Genomic DNA, 14,675 nt, shown 5'->3' on the forward strand with positions numbered 1-14,675 from the left:
TCTAATTCCAAATCACCAAATGCCTTCTGGACCTCACCTTGACGTTCCTAAGGCATTGTATCGGCAAGCACCCCAGCGTTCCCAGGGTGGCTGCTAGCAACACCGGTTCTTGGATCTGCTTTGTTAAAGGAAAGCAACTCAAAATGGGTTAACAAGCTTACTTTAATCAGTCAGACATATATCATTTACCTTGTTCAGGAGAAAAGGTCAGCACCCCGAACCTCAAAGTATACAGGCAGAATTATCAAGACAGAAACAGATCAAGTAGACAGATTTCCAAACTGTCCAACCATTACATCCATACCCAGTCAACATCTGGGTTTCCACATCTGGGTTTTTCAAAGGGGGGGGGAGGGCCCTGGACAACGGCTTCCCAGAATCTATATCAAATCACAGAACACTTCTCAAAGTGAGCCCCCAAAACAAAGCCTCACATCAGGGCTTATATAGCCTTCTCCTGGCTCAGAGAATGTAACAACCTTATTGACTCACTGGCCAATCAAAAAGTATCTACTGAAAAACAAGCCTCCCACCCCAGGCTTCAGGTGCACTTTAGCCTAGGGGCAGGGAAGATCTTTAAAATTTACATTCGCATTACAGGCATTTCGGAACAACTCATCTTCCCCCCTAAACCCACACCTGCTCCATGCGCCCCTATTTCTGTTGAAGCCACCATGATCCTTCCAGTCACCTGAGTTCACTGCCTTTGTTTCATCCTTGATTCTGTCCTCACCTTCTACCCCACATCCAGTCAGTGGCCATATCTTGTCAATTCTTCTTAATATCTCTTGCACCTTTTTTCCATTCACAAGATTGCCATTGCAATTCAACCTCTACCTCTCACTGGGACTATTTCAGTAGCCTGCTCACTGGACTCCTTGTTCCCACATGATCCCCTCTCCAACGCATCCACCACTTGGCTGCCAAAACAATCTTCTAAAAGCAAAGGTCTAACCATATTACTCTTTTTTTTTTTTTAGATTTTGCTTTTTTAGAGGGGGGAAGGTAGGGCAATTGGGGTTAAGTGACTTGCCCAAGGTCACACAGCTAGTAAGTGTTAACTGTCTGAGGTGTGATTTGAACTCAGGTCCTCCTGACTCCAGAGCCAGTGCTCTATTCACTGTGCCACCTAGCTGCCCCAGACCATGTTACTCTTAAGACTCTTCAGTGGTTTCCTATTGCTTCTAATATAAAATATAAACTCAGCTTGGCATCTTTTAAAATGTGACTCCAGCCTATCCTTCCTAACATTTAATATAATTAATCTTCATGAACATCATGTTCCAGTCAAAATGTCCTACTGACTATACCCCAACTTGGCATTCCATGTTCTGCCTATGTGCTTTTGATGACCCCTATTCCTGGAACAGACAACCTCCATCATCTTTTAAAATCCTTAGCTTCCTTCAGGTTTCAGCTCAGATGCCACCTTCAATGGGATACTTTTCCCAATTCTCCTAGTTCTTTATTAGCACTTTCTCCTTTCACAAAATATCTTGTATTTACCTGCTTACAGCTTGTATACCCAAGTAGATCATAAGCTTCTTAAGGATAGGAACTTTTTTTAATCTTATGTAACACCATGGTCTCTTCAGAAATTGCAAATGGATATTACCGAGAGAACAGTATGGGGAGGTTTGTTGTGAGTGTTAGGAGACTAGAACTTATAACAAATAATTTCAAAGAATTGGAATAAAGCATGTCATTAGGAAAATGCATGAGTAAAAAAGATCAACTAATCATGTAGCAATCGCAGAGAATAAGGAAGGCATCCCAAGTGCTCAACTAATATTCTTGCAACAGGAGGAAAATTTAAGGAAGACCCACACATATTGGACCCCCATGATAAACTTCTTGGAGCATATGGGTAAGAGTCAAACAAGATAAGCAGGCATAGATGGGTGGCAGTCTGCTTCTTTGGAGGATACCCCAAAATTAAGGAGATCTCAGCTGCATTTGAATATTTAGTATCCCTACTACCTAGGATAATCCAGTTAGTATTTGGTGACATAAGCCTAGATCTAGTTTGAGAGAAATTAGGGTAGATATACAGATTTGAGAGTCACTTGGATAGAAATGAGAATTGAAGACATAGGGGTTAATGAGCTTGTAAAGAGAAAGTATGCACAGAGAAGGACAGAATCTTGAATGATACATTTAAGGAGTGGGGAATGGTTCATGATCCAGCAAAAGCAGCTGAGAGAAGTTAGACAAGGAGAAGAAGCAAGAGAATGAACTGTAAGGAAAGCAGAGGAAGGAAAGAGTATCCAGTTGGAAGGGATCATTGTCAGTCAATAAGAATTTAAGTGCCTGCTATATGCCAGATATAGATCTGCTAAGCACTGGTGGGCACAGAAGCTTAGCATCATAGATTCCTAGCTGAGAGAGATTTTAGAAGTCATTGAGTCTAACCCAGCTAGGGTTCAAGTCTGAGAAGAAGCCATCAGGTTTAGCATTTCAGAGGTTGTTTGTAACAGTAGAGAATGTGATTTCATCCAAGCAGAAAGGTAGGAAGTCAGATTTCCAGGGGCTGAAAAGTGAATTGGAGGTGAGGAAGCAGACATGATGAGTGGTAGGTGGCTTTGTCTAAGAGTTAGACTGCGAAATGAAGAAGACATAAAAGAATGACTTGCCAGGATGGGGGAATCAAATAAAGGTTTATTTGCTTTTAAGAATAGAGATCTGGGCTTATTTGCAGACATCAGGGAAGAAACTAGTAGATAAAAATTGAAGGTTGGTTATAGGGAGAGGATTAAAGGGTAGGGATGATCAATGTGACAAAATCCCAGAGGAAATGGGAGAGGATGGGATCAAGGGTACATAAATAGAGAGGTTGGCCTAGGCAAGAAGATCTACTTCTGTTAGGAACTGAAGAAAAGGAAGTTGATAATTCAAGGGATTTGGGGGTATGGGACAGGAGAAATGAAGAAGTGGAACAGCCTCAGTAAACTAGGAGGCAAGATCTGCTGAGAAAGAGGAGGGAAAGAATGATGTAAGTGGCTTAAAGTTTGGAGCAGCTGCTATGAGGGAGTAAGACATCAAGTTACTCAAGGAAGAATAAAAGATCTGCCATGCAGCAGTGAGGGAGCCAGTTGAAATGAACATAAACTTGTACTGGGCTAAGCTAGGTGGTTGTGTGACTTCCTCAGCAAAGGACAGCAGCAATAGAGATAACAAATAGTAGGAAGTAACTAGGGTGGACTTTTGGCAAGGCGTGAGCAAAAGTAAGATAAGAAGCTAGGTAATCAAAGAAGAGTTACCATCCAAAGCTGAAGTATCAAGATTATCCAAGGAGGAGAGGGAGCAAGAAAAAATGAAGCAGTTTCGACAGAATTTTCCTAGAGCACTTTGGATAGATTATTTCCCTGGTATAATACACATTTATCTACATCACATCCTTGAGGGCAGGTACTGTCTTTGTTCATCTTTATTTCTTCAGCTTCTAACATAATACTCTGCACAAAGTTGATGTTTGATAAATGTTTATTGAAAAAAAATTGGAGTTAGGAATATATTCCAAGCATCCTAAAGCCTGCTTTAATAACATAGCATAGAATATGTCACCTCGCACACATAATACATAGTTTTTGCCTTTAGGGATCTTATAATCTACTTAGGGACATACTTGACAAATGCTTGTGGACTCAACGTGAAAAGCTAAAAAATAACAATATAGGAGATGCTTTTATCTGAAATATACAAGTATAGTACACTATATTATTCATGATAATACTTTACATTTTTATAGTGCTTTTATAGTTTGCAGCTAGATCAGTTTTACAGTTATAGTTATTTACAAAGTGATTTCACAACATTCTCTCACAATCTTCAAAAATCTATAATATAGATGTGTTATCCAGTTATTTCAGTCATGTCCAACTCATCATGACCACATTTGGGGTTTTCTTGGCAAAGAAATTGGAGTGGTTTGCCATTTTCTTCTCCAGCTCATTTTATAAATAAGGAAACTGAGGCAAACAGGATTAAGTGACTTGCCCAGGGTCACACAATTAATAAGTATTTGAGGACAAATTTGAACTCAGGAAGATGAGACTCAGAAAAGGGAAAGGAACTTCTCTATGCTTACACAGATAGTAATGAACAGAGCCAGGAATCCCAACCCACATCATCCAATTCCAGGTTCAGGGCTTTTTTTCACTATACCACAAATTAATGAAAACATCAGGTACTTTTGAGTCCAAAGGGGAAATTGGCTATTAGGTCTTACAATGGGTAGTCAGTTCAGGAAGCTTCATGGAGAAAAACAAAAAAGAAGGAAATAAGCTTTTTTTAAGCACCTACTATGAGCCAAGCACTGTGCTAAGTCCCCCCCCCCTTTTTTTTTTACATATAATATCTCACTTGATCCTCACAACAACTTGAGAGGTAGGTGCTATTATTTTCCCCCTTTTATAGAAAAGGGAACTGAGGCAGAGGTTAAGCCCAGGGTTACATAGCTAATAAGTGTCTGAAACCAGATTTGAACTCTGATCTTCCAGACTTCAGGCACAGAAATCTATCTACTGTGCTATCAAGTTCAAGGCAAAACTTTGGCTGTGTAGTTAGATAGGATTTAATTGAGTGAAAAGGAGAAAAGAACTTCATTCTAGTAAAAGGCAAAGATGTAAGTGAAAGGTATGGACAGTGGGAAATAAATTTAGAGGTGTAGCTAAAGTATGAGTTATGTTAAGTTATATCCAGAGAACACCCAAATGTTGCCAAAGGAGTTTGGGTTTTTGTCTTATTTTTTAAATTTGTATTCTTAATGTTTAATTGTTAATTTGTTTAAAATTAAGTTTAGTTAAATTTTAGTTTCTTTTGTTTGATTAATTTTTTAAAATGTGCTTTATGATCAAATATTCTCCTTGGAGATAGGGGGAATAGCATCTGGTCCTGTAATTTCACTGATATAAGGAACTCACTGATATAGGAAACTGATATGAGGAAATTCATTTGGCCAACTCCTTCTTCACAACACACAGTCTTAGAGAGTTGCCTAGACAGAGGAGACAAACATGTGGCTCCCTGCACCAGATTAGAACAGAATAGGAAAATATTTAGTGAAATAAATAAATAAATAATGGACAGATTTCTAAGAGACTATATGGCCCCGAGGAATCCTTATGGATGTTTCATGGACCCCTTTTTATTTGAGTTTGATACCACTGGCCTAGAGCATGGAGAGGTGAAATAGGGTCACACCATCATTACAAGTCAGAGGGAGGACTAGAACCCCGATCTTCCTGACCTCTGTTTCTATTTTTAAAATAGAAAAGCAAATACAATGGGTGTACACTTGATCTAAAAATTATGCAATACTATGCTATGCACCGGGCTGGGAGTAAGAACATGTGGGGCCAAGTTCTAACTCCACCATTAAATTTACAAGTTGTCTGACCTTTGACAAGTTGCTTAACCTAAGTCTCAGTTTCCCTACTTGTAAAATTCATAACTCTACTCCTATTTACTACAGAGGGTAGATATGAGGGAAGGGCTATGTAAATAATCACATGCCATATAAATGTGTTGCTATATGTGTTAGTTATTTACTTAACCACCAAGTGGCATTGATGGCCACTTATTCACTTCTATACAGCAAAAAGAATCTGGTCCCTGGAAAGTCCCTATGTTCACCTCGGTGGTTTGCAAATGCTCCACTGGACAGCAGTGCTGAGTAAGTGCTAAAATCCCTATGGTCACCAGAGAGTATTGTCCATCATGGAGCAACTCAGCAACTAGCCCTGCCAAGGATAAATTGTCCTGCATCTTCCATTGCCCTGCTCTTCCACAACCTTGAGCTGGGCACCTTCTGCTCTCATTGCTTCCTCACATCACTCTTCTCATGACTTGTACCCTTTATCGGCAAAGGGGAGACTTTCAGAATGAGAGGTTGCTCTGGGTTGGGCATTATAACCATCTGTCTACATGCTGCAATCCCCTCTGAGAATGTAAGTTCTTTGAGAACAAAGACTGTTTCATTTTTGTGGGAAAAGGATTAGACATGTTCTTCTTGGTCTTAGAAGGCAAAACCAGGAGCCATACTTAGAGGTTCCATGGAAACAGATTTTGGCATGATGCAAAGAAAATATTTCTAACAATTAGAACTATCTTAAAGTAGACCAACCTGCTTCAACAGCTAGTGGATAATTTTTTGTCCCAAAATCATCACTGGAGGTTCTTCAAGTGAAGGGGACATGAGCATTTGTTTATGGTGAGTTAGAAGAGATACTATTTAGACACAAATTGGACGAGATGGCCTCTGGCATCCCATCCAACTCTGAAATTCTCTGAAATGACAAAAGCAATTTAAGGAAGATTAATTTGGAAGACAAGCCCAGGGAAAATTGAAGGAGAGTAATTGAAGGCAGGAGACTAGTTTAAAAAGACTTTCACAGTACTATAGGTAAGAGTCAAAGATGGTCTAGGCTATAGTGGTACCAATAGGAATGAATGTTTTAAAGGAAGAACTGAAGGAATTTGGTGAGTCACTGAGTGTGGTGGAAGAAGGGGTTAAAGATGATTCCAGTATCTGGAGTCTGAATGGCTAAGAGAATGATGATATCACTGACAAAAATAGGGAAATCAGGAAGGCTGCCAAGTTTTGTTTTGGGGGAGGGTAATGTTGATATTATTACTACATTGAGCCAAATATAGACTGATGTCTCCTCTTCAAATCTGGCTTGTACAGAATTTGAGTGGGGCTTACAACTGTACTTTTATCAAGAGAATGATGATGATAATTACAAAGATAAATAGAACTATCAGAATGAAAATGAATCTCTACTTGAGTTGGAAGTGTTCTATAAAAAAGCCTTCATGTTAACTATATAGTTGATGTAGTAGTTCTATGCAAAAGAATGTAGAATAAAACTATATAAATAAATAAAACTAATACTTTTGAAAATTTTTCCTTTCAAAATCAACTCATTTTAGGGGTATGGCATGGTATCATTGAATGAGTTAAGTGTCCCAAATCAGAAGACTTTGGTTCAAATTCCAGTTCTTCTACTTACTTTCTGGCTTTGGACAAGTCACTCTGGTCCATCTCTGGGGACCTCAGTTTTCTTATTTATAAAGGAAACCTGAATGGCTCCTATCTATGGCAGGGTAGAGCAGGTGGCTTCTAAAGTCTCTCCTAGTTCTAACTCTATGATTCTATAATCCTAGAAACTGAAAAGTACATATACAAATATGCTTTTTTTTCCCCTGTAGCAACAAATGTACAATATTCAGGAGCATTAAAATATGTATTATACATAGGAGAGATCTGAAGTGGAATGCAAGATGGATGATAACAAACAAGAAATAGCTAATAGTCTGCTATTAACATGGACTGATGAAGTTGTGGGCCACAAAAATCCAATCCACAAGAAAAGGCAACTGAGGCAGAGCTCTGAGCATGATCAATTTATTAGAGAGACCTGTTGTCCCTAAGCAACTGGATCTAAGACCTTCCTTGTGGTCAAGGATCCCTCTGCTCATTCACATGACTCTTTTATGGACCTTGGGAGGTCACTAATGAGACGTTACACTTCATGATTGGTCATCTTCAGAAATGGGGGAACTCCTATGATTGATTAAGGGAGATATCCATCAACCACGAGTACTTTGTCAACAGTATCCTGGGGCTTTTCACAGACCATAAGACTTTGCCAGCAGTATCTTGGGGCCTTCAACAGGCTAAAAGAACATTATGACAAGAACAAGGCAAGGAGACTGGGTTTTTGAGCATAGTTCACTCAAAGGATTCATAGTAGTGCTAATACAGCAAATTCCTAACACAAGTTACTATATATCCTTCAAACAGGCCTAATACAGTAGTAAATCTATCCTAGAAATCAATTAGAAGTAAAATCATCATCAATATGTGGTGTCTTAATTAACTGTAACCCCACATGGCTCTCATTCTAAAAGCATTAACTAAATAAAAACTTAATCCTATTGTACTTAACTCACTAATACAATCACTGATACCCATTAGATCACAATGAACTGAATAAATACTGATTAAATTGAGCAGGCATATCAAAATTATTTTTATACAGCCACATTTCTTTTGGGAACCTATCATCTTGGCTGTCTAGACATTTTCCTAACAACACAGATGGTAAATAGAAGCTCTGACAAAATAATTAGCCCATAGGATATAGTAACTAATTAAGATAATAGACAACTCTATGATCAAGATTGTAAAGGGAGGGAAAGGAAGTGAGGTCAGAGCAGGGGGTAAGGGGTTGGGATGAGAGGAATAGGTGGAGGTCTAGATATCACAATGAAAATGAAGAATACATTTTCAAAGAGTAAGGCAGAGGGTGAGATGGGTGCATGGATGGCTAGGATCAGAGAGGAAAGTCTCAGAGTTCCAGATCTTAGAAGGAGAACAGCGGGTAGTGATGGTGAGATCAAGGGTGCTATCATCCTTCTGTATGACACAGGAGGAACAAAAGTTCCATGGAAAAGGCCATGGAAATTGCAAAACTTCACAAGCTGGAAGAATGTTTGAGGGGGTCATCATTGGCTCTATGGAAGTCTCTAAACATGAAGAATCAGTCTGGACAGAGGCAGAGCCAGTGGAAGGACTGGTGATGATAATGAGGGAATATCAGGATTCAGAATCACAAAAGAAATCCGATTTCAGATGATGATGAGATCTGATATGTGATCATCCCTGAGAGTACCTGGGGAGAGAGTGATGTTTGTTGTCATTGTTGTTCAGTCATTTTAGTTGTGTCCCACTCTATGGCCTCAGACACCTACTGGCTGTGTGACCCTGGACAAGTCATTGAACCCTATTTGCCTCAGTTTCCTCATCTGTAAAATGAGCTAGAGAAGGGAATGGCAAACCATTCCAGTATCTCTGCCAAGAAAACCCCCAGTAGGGTTATGAAGGGTCAAATAAGCCTCAAAGAATGATTGAACAACCACATAAGTTTGTCTCCCAGCCTCACGTCCTTCCTTTCTCCAATCCATCCCCCACACAGCTTGCAAAGTCATATTCTGAAAACACTGAACTGACCTGGTCATTCCTCTGATCACAAATCTCAGTGGCTCCCTACTATCTCTACTCCTCATTTTGGCATTAAAGCCCTTCACAATCTGGCTCAAGGCTTCCTCTTCAGGTTTATCATATATTATCCCCCTTCATACACTCATGTTCCAAATGGATTACCTGTTGTTCTTCATATAGGACATTACATCTGCCCTCTGTAGGCTTCCACAGGTGTCTTCTATGTTCTCCTCAATTTTGCCCTAAGAATTTGCATGTTCTCTTCAAAACCCAATTCAAGTCACATCTCTTACAAAAGCTTTTTCATGAATTCCTTAAACTTCCTTTTCCAAAATAAAATTACTTTGCAGTTACTTCCTATATGCTTTGACTTTGCCTATATGTGAGCATATCATTTCCTTGGAAAGAATGTAGGCTTCTTTAGAACAGGGCCTATTTCATTTCTATTTTTATATGCCCAGCACATAGAATTGTTGTTGTTGAGTTGTTTCAATTGTGTCTGGCTCTTTGTGACCCTATTTGGGGTTTTCTTGGCAAAGGTACTGGAATGATTTGGCCATTTCCTTCTTCAGCTCATTTTACAGATAAGGAAACTAAGGCAGACAGGGTTAAGTGACTTGCCCAGGGTCACACAGCTAGTAGGTATCTGAGGCCAGATTTGAACTCAGAAGATGAGTCTTCATAACTGCAGGCCCAGCACTCTATCCACCTGTCTGTCCTGTAGAACATAGAATATAGTACCTAGAATATTTTTATTAATTGTTTCAGAAAATATTTCAAAGGGTTAACCTTTCAGAAGATATATATTTCCCCTGAAATTTTTCTGGGAAAGGACAAGAGGATTAGATATAGGGTATGTTGAGTGCCAACCCCCTTGAGTCACTTTTCTTTATGAATATTGTTGTAGGATTCAGCTGCACAGAACTTTGAGGTAGAAAACTCAGAGGGAGTTTTCATTTTCAATAAGCAATTTCTATTCCTCTTCACCACTTAATCTCCTTACCCCCCAAAATGCCTCATGTAGTCTGTTTTTTTTAACTTTCTTTCTCTTTTCTTCTTGATTATAAAAGATACAGAGGCTGTGATTTTTCTTATTTAAAAAAAGTTATTGATATTCTATATATAGTTTGCTCTACTATCTTGATGTTTACTGAAATGCTCATGGAAAAATACCTAAGACAGAGTAAGAGTCTAGAGAGGCAATCTGAATATTGAAACTGGCCCCATTTGTAAATATATGGGGACTATAAGAAGGACAGAGGAGGGACTGTGTGAAGGTGTCAGGTAAGACCTTTCTGAAAGCCTCATTGTTCTCTTCCCTTGAAACACCCCACTTGGTGGAAAGGGGCAGGCTCCATAGGCCCCTAGGGATGGCATGAAGACAGCGAATAAACTGACAGTTCTGGTACCAAACTGTACCCTTGGATTAAGAGAAACTAGCTCCAACAAAACCATAAATAATCCAAGTGTAATTAATTCCCTGACTGAGACCTGACACAACAAAGATGACAAAAGTGTTCCCACAAGCTATTGTTCCCTTCCCTACAAAATTCACTGACTCACAGAGCTGAAAGGCCATTCAGTCCAACACATGCCCACACCCAAATAGCCATGCAATCTTTGTTGGAAAACCTCCAATATGAGAAAAACTGATTATCTCCCAAGACCTTCCATTCATTTCACTTTTGGATAGCTCTGAGCGTTAGGAAGTTTTTCTTACATTCAGTATAAATTTTTCCAATATAGTTCCCACCCAATTTTCCTAGTCCTGCCTTCTTAAATGAACAAATGTAATACTTTTTCCACGGGTGGCAACCCTTCAAATTCTTTTAAAATCGCTGCCATATTCCCCTTGAGTCTTTTCTTTTCCTACCTAAATATCCCCAGCTATTTCTCGTTTTCATATGACATAGGCTCAAAACCCTTTTTCCATCTTGGTTGCCTCCTCTGGGTACTCTGCAGCTCATTAAAGTCCTTTCTTAAACTGTATCACCCAGAGCTGAACACAATAGTTTCAATGTGGTCTAATGTGGACACAAGAAAGCAAAACTATTGTTTCCTTATTCCCAGAAACTCTCAGTTTATCTATTATCAGCATTTTTGGATGCCACATCGTTTGGCTGATTTATATTAAGATTATAGCCCCCTAAAATACCTCGGGGCAGCTAGGTGGTAAGCCGCTAGGTGGATAGAGTGCCATGGCCTGGAGGCAGGAAAGACCTTTATTCAAATATGCCTCATACCCGTGTTTTCCCGATAATAAGACCTATCCCGAAAATAAGCCCTCCCCTTACTGTGTAAGATTCCTCTAAAATAAGCCCTCCCCCGAAAATAAGCCCTATTGAGATTGCTACTGTAGTGAAAGTGATCCCCTGCGCTACACGCTACATTACGGTACCCTCTGTATGCACCATCTCCCCCCCTCCCCACCGCCGTGAAACGTACGCCACGCTCCGAGCTGCACCCAATCAGAGCTGCAGCAATGAGCGCGTCATCCTGTTCTTCCCCAGTGATTTGCTTATTGAATAAAGGTACATTTTTTTGTTCACATTTACCTGTTTATTAAAATTGCTGTCAATGTTCATTAAAATAAGCCCTCCCCTGAAAATAAGCTCTCTGGTGTTTTTCTGTCCAAAAAATTGATAAGACAGTGTCTTATTATCGGGGAAACACGGGTACATTTACTAACTGGGTGACCCTAGGCAAGTCACTTAACCTTGTTTGCCTCAGTTTTATCATCCATAAAATGAGCTGGAGAAGGAAATAGGAAATTATTCTAGTATCTCTGCCAAGAAAACCCCAATTAGGGTCACGAAGAGTTAGACACAACTGAAAAAATGAGTGAAGAACAACAGCAAAACCTCTATATCTTTTAAAAACATTACTATTCAGTTATACTTCTCCCATCTCATACTTATGAGCTAAGTTTTTAAAAAACCCTCAAGTACAATTTACATTTATCCCTAGTAAATTTCATCCCATTGGATTCAACCCAATGTTCTAGCTTCTCAAAATCTTTTATAATCCTAAAGCTGTAATCCAATGGATTAGCTCTCTCTTACAGTTTTTGTGGCTAAAAATCTGATGAGGATTATCATCTATGCCATTATACCCAGTCATTGATAAAATTGTTAAACAGCCCAAAAATACCTGAGTGCTGTCTCTACAATGAATGATCTTTTGTGAGCTAGCTAACTTGTGTAAAATTGAAAAGGAACAAATCTTTACAAGGTCAAACAGGAACAAAAAGAGACACAATAGAACAAAGAACCCTTTCTAGTACATACTCACCATGGAAAAGGAGTGAGTGGCAATGCTATCTATGGATTCTGCTTCTGATCCAATACTTAAAGGACCTGTAATTTTATCAACATGACTGCACCCTTCCCTAATAGACTTCAGCTCCTCTATCATTTGGTCTCAGAGTTCCTGTGGCCAGAAAAATTCATCATCCTAGGATTAACCTGGTGAAAAGATATATTCTGCAGTTTGAAAAATAGATAGATTTTAACCTTTCTACCTCTTTTTCTCTGTTTCTAGAAGTTTTGTTTTAATTTAGGAAATGTGATTTTGAGTTTTACCTTTTTTTTTTTTTTTTGACTTGGAAAGGATCTCTAAGAATTCTTGCTCTGTCTCCCTTAGGAGAAACTGATGTTTATGCTCTCTAGTTTAATTTTCAAAAAAATATTCTCTTTCTTCCTCCCTCCTCTCTCCTTTCTACTCTCTTTTTTCTCTCCCTCCTCCTCTTGACCCCCTTTCTCTCCCTCTCTCTTTTCTTTCTCTCACTTTCATTCTATCTCTCTCTGTATCTCTCTCCTCTCCCTCCTTTTTATTCCCAGAACTCTCTGATCTCATCTTTCTCCTCTCTTTACTTTCTCGCTCTCCAAGGACTTAGAGAGTCTCTCTTTTTCTTCCTGGTGTGGGGTTTAGACACACTCTCCAGAGAATCAATGTTCAAAGAATATGAAGAGAGAATTTTTAAAGAACATAGCATAAACTGTTAATAATCACATGAAAGTCAAAGAAAAGCATACCCAGAGAATATCAATGTACCAGTAGAATCAGGGCCCACTAGAATAGCAAACAGAAATTTTAAGAAATGATAAAATATTACGTGTGACTTGGGAAAAAGGCCTTCTGAGAAATTGTTGGTGAAAATTGTAGGTTGATGTAAACATTCTCTTAGATCTAGAGTTGAAAGGCATATCATAAGCTACCATCCCTTAATTTAGCACTTCCTACTCATGGAAAAACTGAGGCCAGAGAGATTAAGTGACTTGCCTACAGTCACAGAAGCATGATTCAAACCCAGATTCTCCAGTTCCAAATCCAAAACTCTTTTCCATTGTGCCATGCTGTGAAAGCTTATAATATAATTTAAAAAGCTTATAATGTAATTTAAAAATATGTAATTTTTTAAAATGATCATTTTTTTAACCCAGCAATTTCTTTACTAAAATATTTAATCCTAAAGATATCATGAAAAGGGAGAAAAAGAAATTAGTTCCAAAATGTTCATGGCATATAAAAATATCCATTCATTCTATTTATTAGTAATACAAAAAAGAAACCTACCTGTCCAATGACTAGAGAATGATTGAATAAATTATAATGTGTGAATGTCATATAATTTAAAAAAAAAAACAAGACTTACAAATACAAGAAAATACAGAAAGGTCTGATTCTGGTAAAGCAGTGTGAGAATGATAGAACTAGAATCAGGTCTAAAAGCATATAAACTAAAATTATACATTAAAAAAGGAAAATGAAGCCAGAAATAACAGAACTTCAAGGGGGCCCAGAAAGTAGACATGGAGAGTTCATAGAAAATGCCTGGCTTGTTTTCTGTTCATTGGCTGGTTAGTCATAACTGTCATTCATATAATATTTCAAGGCTAGCAAAGTGTTTTCCAGGCATTTTCTCATTTGATTCACCCAACAACCTTGTGAAGTGCTACACAGTCATTGTCCCCATCTTACAGATGAAAAGACTGAGATAGAGGTTGAGCAACTTATTCAGCACCATACAGCTAATATTTTAGGTTCCCAAGGTACTAATGGGACCTTCCTGATGTCAAATTCAGCACTCAGACCACTGAACTGCACTGTCTATGGTTCTGTGTTGTTGAATGATTAGCCTTTTATGTGAGGTTCTAATCCTTCCTATGTTTATTTGATATTAATGGACATTATTTGTTGTTGTTTAGTCATTTCAGTTGTGCTCAACTCCTTTTTGTTGTTGTTGTTGCTTTTTGGAGGGGGGAAGGTAGGGCAGTTGGGGTTCAGTGACTTGCCCAAAGTCACACAGCTAGTTTTTTGTGTGTGTTAAGTGTCTGAGGCCAAATCTGAACTCAGATCCTCCTGACTCCAGGGCCCATGCTCTATTCACTGCGCCACCTAGCCGCCCCAGTGCTCAACTCTTTTGTGATCCCTTTTGAGGTTTTCTTGGCAAAGATACTGAACTGGTTTGCCATTCCCTTCTCCAGCTTATTTTACACATGAGGAAACTGAGTCAAACTGAGCTAAGTAACTTACCCAGGGTCAGCTAGTGAGTATCTGAAGCCAGATTTGAAGTCAGGTCTTGACTCCAGGTCTGGCATTCTATCCATTGTGCTACCTAGCTGTCCTTAATGATCATTAAAGGTCAAGTATATAGGATGGATTGGAG

This window comes from Petaurus breviceps, unplaced genomic scaffold, assembly GCF_028583685.1.
Source record: "Petaurus breviceps papuanus isolate PSGF00001 unplaced genomic scaffold, PetGlider_PUasm1.0 90823, whole genome shotgun sequence".
NCBI lineage: Eukaryota > Metazoa > Chordata > Mammalia > Diprotodontia > Petauridae > Petaurus > Petaurus breviceps.